Consider the following 15,974-nt stretch of genomic DNA (forward strand, 5'->3'; position numbering starts at 1 on the left):
AATCAGTATGGGTTTCATGACCTTATTTCAGTGAGAATTTTTTTGGTATTTTCACAAACCACGCATAAATGTCATTATCTCAAAACTACAAACTTTTACATACATGCTGCTGATATATTATTGTAGTAGAGTTTGTGCTGAATACAGTGTAATTAGACTTTAGCCATGAAAATGTCACAAGTAACAGAAATAAGCACAAATGTCAGAGCATGTCAGAACACCTCCAGGGCCCAGAAAACAGCTCAGACCCCAGAGGGTTAAGTGACAAAGATCTAAAATGGAAGAAACTCATCCGGAAAGACTCTTTATCACTCTTAAAACTAGACTTGATCAAGTGGTCTACAACAGATGTCGTAGCCTCTGGGAGAAGGTACAGAATTCCTTGTTGCAAATTAAAAAGTAATTTGAGCCGGTATCCATTAGATTGTTGAATCTGGGTCAGTCAGTGATGCCTCTTTTTATTATTGTGTTGTTGTTTTTAAGATACCTGTGATGGTGAGTATGGATATGTATGCATGGTATTTTTAATACTTGTAGGTGGTACCAGGTGATGTTGGAGTGTTGCTTTTGAGTCCACTCCAAATTTCCCTATCAGGAACAATAAAGAATTTTTCATTTCGAGAGAGGGACCTCCATGAGCTGTTTGTGTTCCATGTTGTGTTTGTAAAATGTAAATGACTGTGAGCAGTGTCTTCTTGCCTGTTGGTCTTGTCATGTTGCCACAATGTCTTTCCTCAGGTCGATTGATTGTTGAAATCAAAATGTTGAAATCAAAACACGGACAGTGTTGTGTGAAACATGCAATTTGTTATTTTATGACTCATATAAACAGGCTTGTATTGTCTATAATAAAAACACTGTAAAAGATTCCTTATAAGGGAAATCTTCATATAGAGTAAAACCATTATTATTAGTTTATAGAAAAAACACTGAGACATGTTTTTATTTGAAATTGTTTTATTGGTTTATAGAAAAGACACTGAGACATGTTTTACTTGAAATCGTTTATTGAAGTAATACAATACTGAAATGAATGAAATGTATCCTGTGTTTTGAGCATTTATTAAAGGAAGTAATAAGATAGATAGAAATAAAACTATGTATTAGAAAGCATATATTTAGTGAAATGAAACAAAAAGTATTACCTGGTTGTTGTATTCTAGACCAAGAAGAGAAGACGGCTGAGGGCCCGAGCTCGTAAGAGGAAAACAAGGCAAAGGAAGGCGTCTTTTATGGAAGTTGTAAAAAGACTGAAGGAGTTGACAATTGTTCCAGACCTGGGATTGGATAAATTGTCTATATGTGATTGAATATGTAATGAAAGGGTGTGATGAAATGAATTATAAAAAGTACAGTGAGACATATGAGAGGCAGACGCTGTGAGGCCTCTCCCTTGTTTGATGATCCAGGCCTGACACCTGCTGGCGAAGCTTGTGAACTGACAACTCTTGAACTTCCCTTTGATTTTTGATATTATATGTAAAACAATTGTTACTCTAGTAATAAACTATTAATAATTGATATAAAAAGAACCAACTTGCCACAAGTCTCTGCTTTATGAGAGAGTTGAGCTGAACTAAACCACGGAGAAGTCTTTCTTCTAAGTTGTGAGTATGGACATTCAAATACTTATTATTTAGAATGAATTCGACTTACTTTACCTTAACCTGAGAATAATTAAAATAAGGTAGAAGGTGTAGACACCATAAAACACTAGTTATATGCAAAAACTCTTTAAAACTAGGTGGTATGCCTGCGTATACCCTACTACATTACTACCTACACAGGACAAACTGTTTCCATTTAGGTTTAATATGCAGTGCTACTTTGATGTCCTAAATACTGGATGAATCTGTATTAAATGGAATGGTGTTAAAATGTGTTTTTCACTTTGTACATTTAAACTGGGGTTAACTTGTATTGGTCTTTTTTCACCTTAGACCTGATGGCGCTGAAAAAGGAGAATCAAGAACTGAATGAAATGGAAGAGAAGCCTCATGGTTTAAGAACTGAAGAAAAATATTTTAGTTGCTCACAGACTAAAAATACTTCCACACGAAAAAAAGCTCGGAAAACAGGATTTAGAAGTTTCACCTGTTTTCAGTGTGGAAAATGTTTCAGTCATCATGCAAACCTTAATGCCCACTTAAGAACTCACACTGGAGAGAAGCCTTTCACCTGCAAACAGTGTGGGAAAAGTTTCACTGTTAAAGGAAACCTTAAAGTTCACATGAGAATTCACACTGGAGAGAAGCCTTACACCTGCCAACAGTGTGGACAGAGTTTCAATCAAAAAGGAAACCTTAATCATCACATGAGAATTCACACTGGGGAGAAGCTACACGCATGTGGACAGTGTGGACAGAGTTTCACTCAAAAAAAAAACCTTAACAGGCACATGAGAATTCACACTGGGGAGAAGCCTTTCACCTGCAAACAGTGTGGAATAAGTTTCTCTTGTAAAGGAAGCCTTAACAGGCACATGAGAATTCACACTTGAGAGAAGCTACACGCATGCGAACAGTGTGGAAAGAGTTTCAGATTAACCCTTAATTCCCATGTGAAGATTCAATGCAGAATGAGTTCTCTAGACATGAAAAACTTTAACAGGCACAAAATTATTCACTCTAGAGAGATGCCTTTTGAATGCCACCAGTGTGGAAAGAGTTTTCTATTCAATAAAAACTTTGGGATTCACATGAGGCTTCACACTGGAGAGAAGCCTTTCATGCATATTCAGCACGAAAAGAGTTTAACATATCAAAAAGACTTGAAACATAATTTCCAAATTCATTCTGCAAAGAAACGGAAGTGTTCTGAGGGTGGTAATAACAAGTTTAGAAAAAGGAGCAATAATCACTTGCACATTCACTCTGGTGAAAGGCCATTTAATTGTGTTCAGTTTAATAAAAAAAAATTTTTGCCATCACACTTACAGATACACCTGAAAAGTCATGCATATGTGTGACCCTAATTCTTGTTCTTTGTGCGGAAAATGTCACCAGAAAATAAGTATGTGTGTAAAACTACGACTGCGTTCACACCGCAGCTGAATGTGAGCCAGATCTGAACATTCCTTATAGTCACACAGCCTGTTCTGAGCTATAATTCACTGTTATAGTGTGAAAATTAACTTGCACTAGCTAACAGAAGCACACAGTTCAAACAAACTACTTGCACCACCACTGCTCAAGAACCACTGATAGCTTATGACAGCTTATGGTTCTTCTGTATTTTGTGTGTTTAGCTTTCAGAGCAAAAGGAGTTACCTCTATCCATTTAGCAGTTTTTCAATATTATTCTGTCAAATTTAAATATGAACGGTAACATTTTAGAATACGGTCTCATTTGTTAACATTAATGTATTAGCCTAACTAACATGAACTAACAATGAGCAATACATTTGTTAGAGTATTTATTAATCTTTAGGGGCTTTTGCACCGGGTAGTTCTAGGAACTTGGTTGTAGGAACTAGCCACCAGGGTGGTTCCCCAAGAACTAATGGTTCGGAACGTTTTCTGGTTGAATTCGCACCGCCAGTAGGAACTCTGAAGTGACGTAAGCCACGCTTGTTGTTGTGGCTTTTATTTTGACGGCGCTGAAATCGTAAGTGCTCACATTCTCCTTGTTCATTAGTTTACGATCTGTGTAACAGTCCTTTCTAATATGTTATTAGATAAAAGTATTATACATAGAAAGTAGACAGTAATGAAAATTTAGTAGCGTATGTCATGTGGTTGATGTCCAGTGTTGCTGAGCAGAAATACATAATCATGATTGGCTTGTTCCTCTTAAAGTTGCTTTGGATTTTCTCCTCAGCGTAAAGGTTAAGAGGCCCATCAATCACTGTTTTTCCATGTTCGTAAAGTTAGTTTCTGGAGTAAATCTATAGGCTATAATCTGTGTGTTTACACAGCCTTTTTAAAAATGGCAGGTGCTGGTGTTTCGCGTGTGAACACTGATGTCACTGGTAGTTCCTATAGTGCTGGTTTAGACCCTAGTCTGAAGTAGGAGCTCAATTAGTGCCTCCAAAATAGTTCCTGCAGTGCGAGTGCGCCGACATCCGGGTACTTTCACCAATAGTTCTAGGAACTATGAAAAAGTTTCTCAGGTGCGAAAGCCCCTTTTGTTATTGTTAGTTAATATAAATCCAGATGTTCATGTTAGTTCACAGTGCATTACCTAATGTGTAAACATACAACTTTTGATTGTAATAATGTTTTGGTAAATGGTATAAGTATGTATAGTTCTTAGGTCATGTTAACTAAAGCTGTTAACTAATGAAACCTTATTGCAAAGTGTTACCATCTTAACTTTTTGTATTTTAAAAGACTAAAAACTTTTATGAAAATTGCTTCAGGAATATTTCAGGTTCTGCTCTACTATTTTGTTACTAATAAAATAAGCAGGTTTGAGATTTAATTTGTTTGCTGGGATAACATCAGTCATTTTTTTAACTGTTACACACAGTAGTGGCCAAAAGTGTTGTGCGGTCTTCACCATGTATTCAAATTATTAAACATTTTTTAAAGATTTTGTAAGCATATTGTGTTGATATGTTTGGAGTCAATAGTTTAGATTGTGATAAGACAATGAAACATGCCAAATTGTGCTTGCGTTATTTTTGTCCAGGCTGTTACAAAGAAAAAATAAACACATGCGAAAACAATAGAGAACCAATTAAATATGTGATTATGTTGTAGTCAATCTATGCTTTTGCTGTGAGCTTTTTGTTTTTCAATGTATTTTTTAATGTTTAATGAAGGATATTTACTTGTAAAAACTTGCATTTACATGTAAAAATAATGAATTTGCCCATAAATAAGGTTACACACTGCTATAATACAAACAATCTGCCTCAATAAAAGTCAAAAACATATTTAAACTAGTAGTGGTTTTAAAACAATAGCAAAAACATTAACAGTATAACAATTTGTTACACAAATGAAGAAACTAAAACAGTCTGCTTTCAAACCCTGACCACTTGTCGACAGATGAATTACAAGGCTTTATAACAAACAATTAAACCAAGCAAGCAAGAATGAGTTTTTTCATTGCATGATGCAATTTCTGTCGAAGTGAATGTAGGGAGATTGAACTCATACATTCGTAGTCATGCAATTTTGTTTATGAGTGAAAGAACCTTTGGGCCAGGGGGGTGTCAAACTCAGCTCCTGGAGGGCCTCTGTCCTGTAGAGTTTAGCTCCAACCCTAATTAAACACACCTGAACAAGCTAATTAATGTCTTGGTATTACTAGAGACTTCCAGGCATGTGTTGTAAAGCTCATTGGAGTTAAACTCTGCAAGACAGTGACCCTCCCAGGAACTGAGATTGATGGGAGAAACTAAGCTTTTCATATCAGTCTACGCAGCGCCTCTTCAAGTTGAACACACCTGAAGCATCATTTACTGAAATCATGTGACTTTGGTAGTTTGATACACGCTCCGAACCACTGATTTGAAAAAAAAAAAAAAGATTAATAAAGGTTTCAAAGCTTCATGAAGCAGTGTTTCGAAAGCACCCATCACTAGATTTCTTGGAAGTGTTCTCTACAATCCCTTAAATCCGAGTTGATCTCGAACCACGATCCCCTGCAAGCGAATTGAGTGCACTAATGGCCTCCGTTATGCATGCAATCCAAGAGAGGGTGTTTGTTTATCATAGCAGAAGTGCAACAGAATAATGTTTAACGAAAAATAAAGCGCAGATGAACGAATGACAAGGAGGCACAAAAAATGAAGGTACAATACATTGTAGTAATTACGGTAAAACTTTATTTTAAGGTGCCATTGTTACAGTGTAATAATATATTTTAGTACTGAGTAATATTAAGCAACTACGTACTTACTATAGGGTTAGGGTAGGATTAGGATTTGGTTGAGGGTTAGTTGCATGTAATTATGCATAATTTACGGTTATTGCTATGGTAAGTACATGTAACATATGTAACAAGGACACTGTAAAATAAAGTGTTACCATAATTACAAACAATTGTTCATTGTTAGTTAATAATAATAATTCATTACATTTATATAGCGCTTTTCTCAGCACTCAAAGCGCTTTACATAGAAGGGGGGATCTCCTCAACCACCACCAATGTGCAGCATCCACCTGGATGATGCGACGGCAGCCATATTGCGCCAGAACGCCCACCACACACCAGCTTACTGGTGGAGAGGAGACAGTGATGAAGCCAATCAGTATATGGGGATGATTAGGAGGCCATGATGGACAGAGGCCACTGGGCAAATTTGGCCAGGATGCCGGGGTTACACCCCTACTCTTTCGAAAGACATCCTGGGATTTTAATGACCACAGAGAGTCAGGGCCTCGGTTTTAACGTCTCATCCGAAGGACGGTGCTCTTTGACAGTATAGTGTCCCCGTCACTATACTGGGGCATTAGGACCCACACAGACCACAGGGTGAGCGCCCCCTGCTGGCCTCACTAACACCTCTTCCAGCAGCAACCTGGTTTTCTCAGGAGGTCTCCCATCCAGATACTGACCAGGCTCAGCCCTGCTTAGCTTCAGTGGGCAACCAGTCTTGGGCTACAGGGTGACATGGCTGCTGGCATTTGCCAGCACAGCAGCTCCTGACACACAATGACACTCATTAGTTATAAGTCAAATTAATTTTTACTTTGTTTATATAGTTATTTTTACCCAACAAATATAAGGATACTGATGAACACAAGGCACATGTATTTTTACTTCTTGCGTACTCAATCTATGGCAAATTTTTGTGAAGGAAGACAAGCATGTGAAGTTTATCTGGTTATCTGAAGCGAAACACTGTCTGAAGGTTTCCTGAAGAACTGAAAAGCTCTTAAAGTCCAATAAAGTCATGCAGATAGCAGATTTGAACAAAAAAATCAAGTGCAAATACAAATACAAAAATAAGATGAGTAAAGAAAACTTAATAATCACCCTTTATTAAATATATGAACACAGAAACCCCCTGTTAATAGGTTAATGTCACGTTTCCCATTCCATGACTAGTAAAATAATAGCAATTTACTCTCTGTAAAATGGCGTAATCCGCAGGGTGATGGACACGGAGCTGGGTAAAAAGGTTGATGGCTACACATGACGACACTGACTTGGCATCCGGCCAGATGTTCTGAATTAGGTGAATCCTGACTTCCAAACACAGCCCCTTTGTCAGATGAGAAAACAAGAGCTTTTTGTTTTACTCTTCTGCAAAATGTAAGAATACTGCACAATGTCTAGATAACGCCCCAGGGTAATTACCAGCGACGCTCTGGCTGGGGTCTCCCTGGCTCATGACACATTTATAACAAGCCTTGTATTGTTAGCAAATGATTCGACCAAGTCCCCTGATTTTAAATCTCATCACTTCACCACACACACACATCCTGTTCAAGAGTTCACAAAGCAGCCTGAACTTTGAGGGACTTCATGCACAAACACACACACACACACAGGAAGACCTTCTATCCCTCACCTACAACACTGTGATAAAATGACCCTTTAAAATGTATGAAATGTATTTCTTGTTATGTTTCACGGACTCCATATGACCAATTGGAGTAGCTGTAAGCTTTATGCTATGTTAATCGAACTGCAAATGCTTATACTAATGCATAATAATGTATCTTTGCATTGCTACAACGTCTATATTCTATTTTTGATACCTGTGTGATCCTCTCGACCTGATGGAGTTGAATTTTGATAACCAATTGCAGTAATTTGTAGCATTTGACACATTTCATATGTCTTGAGCAAATCTTCTCAAATTCGATCTCACTCATGACTCATTCGAGTGGGCGTGTTCCAAACAAACAAAGGAATCTTCCCGCTCGCAAATCTCGGCATATGATTTGCCCTTCCCGCAAAAGGGGCGGGGACGGGATTCCCTCAAAAGACGGAACTTTCCCGTTTCTCACTCTTCTTCCTCTCTTCTCTCTCCTTCGGAAAACTTTGGAAACCCAAGTCCGGACCGGCTTCGGCCTGCTTCTCTTCTCTTTTATTTGTTTGTATGTTTTCTATAGTCTAGTTTCGTTTTCCTATTCGCCTCTGTTCATTCACGAGCTGAATGAACTTAGCCTGAATCATTCTCGGTAACGTTGCGTTCAAGTGAACCTTCAAATCTTCCCGCTACACAACTCCGGAAGAAACCAGAACACGCAGCTCTGCTCTAAAAGGGACACATCGATCCCTTTTTCTCAGCTACACAAAAGAGTGCCTCAAACTGCATGTATCTGACATATTTTAAAGCTGAATCTAGGTGTCTCTCAAAAGGGTTCTTTGTTGGTAATAAGTTGCCAGTCTCTTCTTCAATTCTCTCTCATTCTCTCTCTCATCCTTTTCTGTCATTCTATCTTTCTCTAAGTCTGATCATTTTATTCTCCCTCTCACTGTTATTTGTTATCTTGTATTGTTTAACTGTATTTTATGTACATAGACATATAATCCGTGTATATTGTGTAGTTTGATGTATTCTTAGTTAAATTATTAAAACCCAATATATCTGCGATTGATTCTGTCTATATTTCCCACATTACGAGTCCCTGAAATGTTTGATCTAGCTACAAGCTTTACAATTTGATTACGGTTTTAGTAACCTAAATTTATAAGGACAGGAGAATAGTTTTCATGGCCAGAAAACTGATCTCCCTGGAATTATAAGAAGTGATAACTTTTATGAGAAGTTGATAAGTTAATCTTACGGTCGTTTGCCGGACAAACAACTGTTCGATAATTATATTAATTTCCAGTAAAGGATATCAGGATAATTGATCTGAAGAATGGAATATTGATATATTCAATTTATCTATTTTTCAGCTTCAATAATTTTAACCCTGGAGAACCCAAGAACCCTTTTCTTCTTTGGAAAATTATGAACTATGCATTAAATTACTGCTGTAAGTTCACTGAACACCAAAATATCCACTTTTTCAATTTTATCCCTTTATTCCCTAATTTAGGATTAGGGCCAAATTTGACCCATTGGGCTTTAGGCGTATCATTTCAAAGAATCACAATAACAAACATTGTCAATGCAAACTATTTTAAATTTAGGAAAATAATCAGTCAACCACACAGCTACATTTAACAAGGTTTTTTTTTTTTTTTTTTTTTTTTTGCTTTATTTGTTGCATGTTAGAACTGGATTCCAAATGTGGCCAATGGAAACAAGAACACAAGGCCAAAATCACGACTGAAAAAAACTAACACCATGGGTCTTTGCTTATCCAAAAATCTGTTCTGCTAGAGAGAGGAACTCACACTAGACATTGTGGTAGTCTTTGAAAAAAATTCTTTTTTTGTTGATGCAGAGAGGAACTGCACATTTTTTACAGTGCATTTCAGTTTTGAGGTCCTTGCTCATACGCCATACTCCCTGAAAAGATATACTACTTTATTAGTCTCTGGCCCTGTACTACTGAGGTAACTTAATAAAATATATTATACAAATGAAATTATTTCAATGCTTTAACCAAATACAGGACTGTCACCATTCTCCATCAAAGTCACTCAAAGAACCAAAGGGTCATTTTTGACCCGACATTTTTTTAACCCATACACCCAGAGGGTCATTTTTGGCCATCGCAAAGCATCAAACTGTTCCACTGACATTCTGAGGTAAATTTTGAATCACTCGGAATAATTTCGCAACTCCTTGATAAGGAGGTGAAACTCTCCTTCCTCTCGGCGCAATCTCAGGATTGGATGGACCCAATATTTCCTTTCTTTTTTTCTTTTTAAGAAGAAAGAGTACAACAAATTCATCCTCACTGCTTGACGAATCTTTTTGTATTTTTTGCGTTTTTTTCCGCAAAGGTTTAATAAATACGCATCGGACTCAGTGTGCAAGGTTTCTGTGCGTGACGAATTTTAAGGCTGACGAACACGAAAAAACGCATACGAAAATTTCGGACTCAGTGTGCAATGGCCTTTAGTTTTACCCTGCTTGATCAGCAGATGGTGCTGCCAGCCTGCCACCATAGACTGTATGTCTGCCCATATACATACACACACATATAATACACTAAATTATTTATATACTACGCAAATCATGCAGCAGTGCCATCTATCTTTATTTCGCGATCCATTTTTTTCGACCTCGATGCGTTTCGTCACGTTTTGTATCGCGATATTTCGTCAAACGATATTTCGTCCCATCCCTAGTGGTTAGTGGTGTTCGTTGATGATTAAAAACAAGTAGCGTAGCGAAATACAGTTTCTGTCGTGTTTTATTTGGCATTTTGTAAAATCCATTGATTTCCATTGGAGGACTAATTGCTCGTTGATATTACTGCGCTAACGGAAACGGAAAGGATGCTGTTTACATTTGATTGTTGTCTTTTAGGTCTTTTCGCTCGGTTTCCTGTCTCTCAGAAGCTATGCTCGCCTCAACGCTGAAATCCTACGAATTCCTGATAAGAATTAAACTAGTAAAAACTATAATAATTCTTAAAAAAAAAAAAAAAGCTATGCTCGCCTCAGAAGGCTAGCGTGAGCAGAGCAACGGAAGTTGCGGAAGTTTATACGCGGTTGTGAGGTATCTGAAAAAATAGTTCCACTATAGAAAAATAAACGGATTGAAATCATACATTGCGCCGATATATTTGTTTTTAATCATCAACGAACACCACTAACCACTCGGTGAGTAGCACAGTTTTGAAAACGAACGTTAAGGGTTGTTTTAAGGACATGTTTGTGCATGGCCATTGACTCCCATTCAAATGCGGTCATGGGCAATTCTAAAATAGTCAAAAAGTCGCGACAGGAACCATTGACAAAATTTCTTTGTCCACCACTCTTGTTCATCCAAAACAAACTACAAAATAGACTCAAAGTGTTAAATACCGGAATTGTCCTTTAAATTTGACAATTTTTTTTTCATTTTTTTTCATTTTGGGTAGCAGCAATTAACAGCGGCCAAATTTGACCCCGTGGGTTCTCCAGGGTAATATGCAATATATATTAATCATATTCTTGATTAATTATTAAAATTCCCTGTATATCATTTGAGCTAATGCGTTTACGTTACAACATTCTGCATATCGCACACCGGACGCTCACTTTCTCAGTTTATGGCCAGCAATATTCTTATGTTTAAGGACATTATGAAATTAAGATAATGTCTGTACTATGTTATGATTGTACTGTACAATCAAATACAATCGTTGCTGAGTCTGTGATCTGAACACTTTACCTCAGAGCATCCGTTAACTGAATGAATTGAGAATATCACCTGAAAATCCGATAACATCAGCAATTTTCATGCAAGCAGCTGATTTCTGTAAATTAATGTAAAATTAAATGTATATTGCAGCACAGGGTGAAGTCATTTACGATGATTTGAGACAAATATAATGTAAATTTAATATAAAACTATGTAAATGGCGCACTCTGTGTTGCGGCAGGATTTTGAACAAGCTCCTGAGCCGTTGCTGGGCGCCGCGGACTGCTGGTGTGTGTACACTCATAGAGAATAATGTGTACGAATTTTAAAGACGTGGCGCTGCGCTTCTCGTCCGGTGTGCGAACCCCTTTAAGTTGCTGTTTTCTTTGAAGCCGAAGAACTCCATACTGGCGAGCTTACTTTTTTCGGGTATGGACAGAGTGTTTCACTCTAGCTGTGCGGGCGAGCGCTGCGTCGTCTTCTTATTTGATAGGTGTCCGCAGGTGCAATACAGCCATCAGAGAGGTCAACCAGGTACTGGTGCTGGAGTATTTACGTGTCATGTTATCATAAGAGTCCTATTCATTTTAAACATTGTGGTTATCGCCAATACGGGCATATTGTCACACTCTAAACTATTTCATCACCATGAAACTTTCCCAGTTGATTACCTACATTAAGATGAGAAAAAAATGTATTACAAGTTTTCTGTAATTTAATGTTTAAATATGCAAATTAGGCATTATCTAATTAAATATGCGCTAATTTGTCTATATTTTAAAAAATAAAATCTGAGAATTGGATAATGCCAGGTTCAAAATTATTTTTTCATTGTGTTTACATATTAGATGGGAAAAAAATGTACAAAGGGATTTATGGATATCTACTTTTGTTATCCTGTAAATCAGAATATACTGTCAATAGCCTTAAAAAAAAAAGATTTTCGCCATATTTTTTGGAATAAAATGTTATATAAATCAGGCTAGGAATAATATATTTACAAATCCCTCTGTAAATGTCTTCATAATATAACTAGGTACATGTGACATTTTGAGGTTTTTGAGTTCTGTTTTTGAATCTGTTTCAGTGTTTTCAGTTTCTGTGATCCGTTTTCCCCTGTCTTCTGTGATTTTGGTCTAGTCCTGTTTTCCCCGGTCTGTTTAATTAGTTCATCTGTGTCAGCTGTGTCTTGTTTATCATCCTTTTTGCCCGTGTATATAACCCCAGTGTTTTTCCTCAGTCTTGGTCTGTCATCGTCTATGTATGGTTGGTTTGATTCCTGGAGTTTTGCCTTTTGATTTTGAAATGTGAAATTATTTCAGTTCTGGTAAATAAATACTTCTTTTTGAATTACTTGAATCCTCGTCTCAGCATCCTGCCTGCTACAACCCTGACAGAACGACAGACCACACAAATAAGAAAATGTGCTGGGATCGACTCACAGAGGTGATTAAGGAGAGCCACGACCTGCTGGATTATACGGTGAAGTTCTGTTATATGGCTAAAGACTGGGATGTATGTGATGAAACTATTATCACTGCATATATGATCGGTGCAGTAAGCATCGATCCTCGTCCTCTCCCCGATTTTTCGGGGTTGAGCTGGAGGGAAGCTGTTGCCATCTTATGGGAGAGTTTTACCCCCAAGTACGCCCCACATCCAGCCAGCCCAACCGATTCAGAACCAGTCGCCAGTCCAGTTCCAAGTCTTGTTCCGAAGCCTGCTCCGAGTCCAGCACAGTTTAAAAAGATCGCCTGGCCCAGAGCACGAAAGCTCATCTCCAATAGTGCTGATCTGGCGTCGAAGATGTTTGACCCAGCTTGGGTGTCCGTCAGAGGAGCTCTCCAGTTTGCCCCACGATCCGTCAAGGCAATTGATCCAGCTCCAGATCCAGAACCCGATCCAGAGTCCGAATCTTCCATCAGCACCACCGAATCAAGTGAGTCAAATCCAGATGATTCAAGTGTGTTTCGTCCTCGTGACTCAAGCGAGTCGAGTCCAGTTCCGAGTCCAGTTCCGAATAAAGCAGTCGCCTGCCCGCCAGAGCCAGAGCCAGTCTTCGAGCAAGAGCCAGAGCCAGTCTTCGAGCAAGAGCCAGAGCCAGTCTTCGAGCAAGAGCCAGAGCCAGTCTTCGAACAAGAGCCAGAGCCAGTCTTCGAGCAAGAGCCAGAGCCAGTCTTCCCAAAGGCGTTTACTTCGCCGCTGGTCCCGTCCAGCCCAGAGCCGGTTGATCCTGCGCCAGAGCCCGTTGATCCTGCGCCAGAGCCTGTTGACCCCGCGCCAGTCCTGTCCAGCCCAGAGTTTCCTTCGCCGCTGGTCCTGCCCAGCCCAAGACCCTCTGTGCTGCCGGACCCCCCCTTTCCTGTCGATTTCCCCATTAAAATTTTGGGGGGGGCGCAATATACCTGCTAGGGGGACAGCGGAGGGCTCTCCGACGCGGTTCCCAGTACCACCAGGGCCACTTGAGAAAACATCTCCGCCATGGCCACCCGAAGGGTCATCTCCGCCATGGCCACCCGAAGGGTCATCTCCGCCATGGCCACCCGAAGGGTCATCTCCGCCATGGCCACCCGAAGGGTCCTCACCGCCATGGCCACCCGAAGGGTCCTCACCACCATGGCCACCTGAAGGGTCCTCACCACCATGGCCACCCGAAGGGTCACCAACGCCCTGGACGCCCGAGGGTCCGACAGCTCCGCCCTGGACGTCCGAGGGTCCGACAGCTCCGTCCTGGACACGCCCACAGCCTGCTCCGCCGTGGCCACACCCGCAGCCTGATCCACCGTGGCCACACCCACAGCCTGATCCACCGTGGCCACACCCACAGCCTGCTCCGCCATGGCCACACCCGCAGCCTGATCCACCGTGGCCATGCCCGCAACCTGCTCCGCCCTGGAGGCTTCCTGCCCAGGGGCGGAGCTACGTGGTGGCCAGGGGGGGCCACGGCCACCACTGGTCAAGGCTCGGCCCCCCTGCCGGCCCCCCCAAACTCACGGCCCCACCCCCAGTCTGAGGAGGGGGAAAATAAATTTAATTTAAAGAAAAAACCCCTCCTGAGTTTAAATAAATACTCAGAAATAAATACTCGACCCCCGCCGAGTGAACAGGAGGGCGCGAGGGGCGGATTCGCTTTCTGTACGTAAGAAAGCTCATCTGCCGCCAGAGCCGGGATTCGAACACGGGTCTCTGGCGCTAAAAAGCTTAGATTTCACCACTGAGCCACAGGGGAAGATACATAATTATACCGTTAGAGTGAGTATAGAAGAGAGCGTCATACTTTGTGTCGGCGTTTATTTGTAGGTGTGCATGCTTTGTTTATAACAGACTAAAACACTCTATTTCCACCTTTCGCCGATGAGTGACGCAGATTTGAAAACTCACTCAGCAAACAAACAAAAAGACAATTATGAAAAATAAATTGAACATTGCACTTAAAATGCCATGGTTTACATAAATAAATTATCGCCTAAAAATGACAATTCATATTGTGTCTTTCTGTCATTTGCACTAAAAAATCCCCGTCTCATGTTAAAGTCCCTACGCAGAGGAAACACTGAATTTCGATCTCACCGGTGTGAGTAGAACGTGATCAACTGCTAAATTCAAACTGTGCTTTTTTTTCCCAACTAACGTGATCATTATAAAGGCGATTCAATGCTTTAGCTAACAAATTTGTGAATATTTTGTATATTTACATCAGTATGTATTGAGTGGTTGTGGTCGTGTGACGACACGTCACCATGGAAACAAAGTGATACGATCTATAACGGTCGCCTTGAAAAGCTTACGCTTGGGAGCAGCTGATTTTTTTTTTTACTTAACTAAGTGTGTGAAAAGGTTAAATATAAATGAATGTTAGGTGGATTATTAAATTATGAAAAGTTCAAAACTGCTATTGTGGCTTCAATCTGGCAAGAAAAGTTTGGATCAGGAGGAGAATGTTTCAAATACAAGAACTGAAGAGGATGAGAGTGAACCAAGCACTAGTGCTGCTAACAACACAACAGTGGCAACTTTGAAAGCGCCGGTGAAGGCAGCAGCAGCAAACGCTACAAAACAGTGAGAAATTATGATTACCTGTGTAACAGTGCACACAGTGCAGTGTTGATGTTAAAACTGTGTTGTTACAATGTTTAAAGTGGCTGACAACAATACATATTCTTATTATAAATAAAACTGCCTGTTTTTTTTAGCTGTGCATAACTGTAGCTGAATAGTTAAGCCTACTACGCTACTGTATTTTAATATTGATCATTATGGTGGTACTTGGAGAGCCAAATATTTTCTGAGGTGGTAGTCTACTTGGTGTAAAAAGTTTGAGAACCACTGATCTAAGCACCCATCCCAATAACATGGATTATCAATAAGACATTATTAGTGTCCATAAGGAAGTTCAATCCATTGTTTATGGCCTGACGAGCCGCGGGAAAACCGCTACTCTGAGTGAGTTTTAAAAATAGTAGTTTTTGACAATCAAGTGCCACCCCAAATAAAAGACTGGCCCAAGCTGGCCCCCCCAGAAATAATGTCCTGGCTACGCCCCTGTTCCTGCCTTGTCTCCCTTGCCTTGTCTCCCCCGTCAGCCTCCAGGGCGCCCACCCTCCCACCCCTTTGGATGTTTTATACGGCGCGAGGACGCGCCTTTGGGGAGGGGGGGGGGGTTTGGTACTGTGACATTTTGAGGTTTTTGAGTTCTGTTTTTGAATCCGTTTCAGTGTTTTCAGTTTCTGTGATCCGTTTTCCCCTGTCTTCTGTGATTTTGGTCTAGTCCTGTTTTCCCCGGTCTGTTTAATTAGTTCATCTGTGTCAGCTGTGTCTT

At 40.0% G+C, this 15,974-nt stretch overlaps 1 long non-coding RNA gene across 1 annotated transcript in view; it reads right to left on the reverse strand.

The window, feature by feature from the left end:
- Positions 1-688: 688 nt before the first annotated feature.
- LOC307157425 overlaps positions 689-15,974 on the reverse strand; it is a 196,123-nt gene continuing 180,837 nt past the window's right edge. The window contains exon 6 of the long non-coding RNA XR_013820952.1: positions 689-699. This is a non-coding gene — a long non-coding RNA (uncharacterized lncRNA). The remainder of the gene's footprint in view (positions 700-15,974) is intronic.

The sequence above is a fragment of the Squalius cephalus genome (genome assembly GCF_949319135.1).
Source record: "Squalius cephalus genome assembly, chromosome: 4".
NCBI lineage: Eukaryota > Metazoa > Chordata > Actinopteri > Cypriniformes > Leuciscidae > Squalius > Squalius cephalus.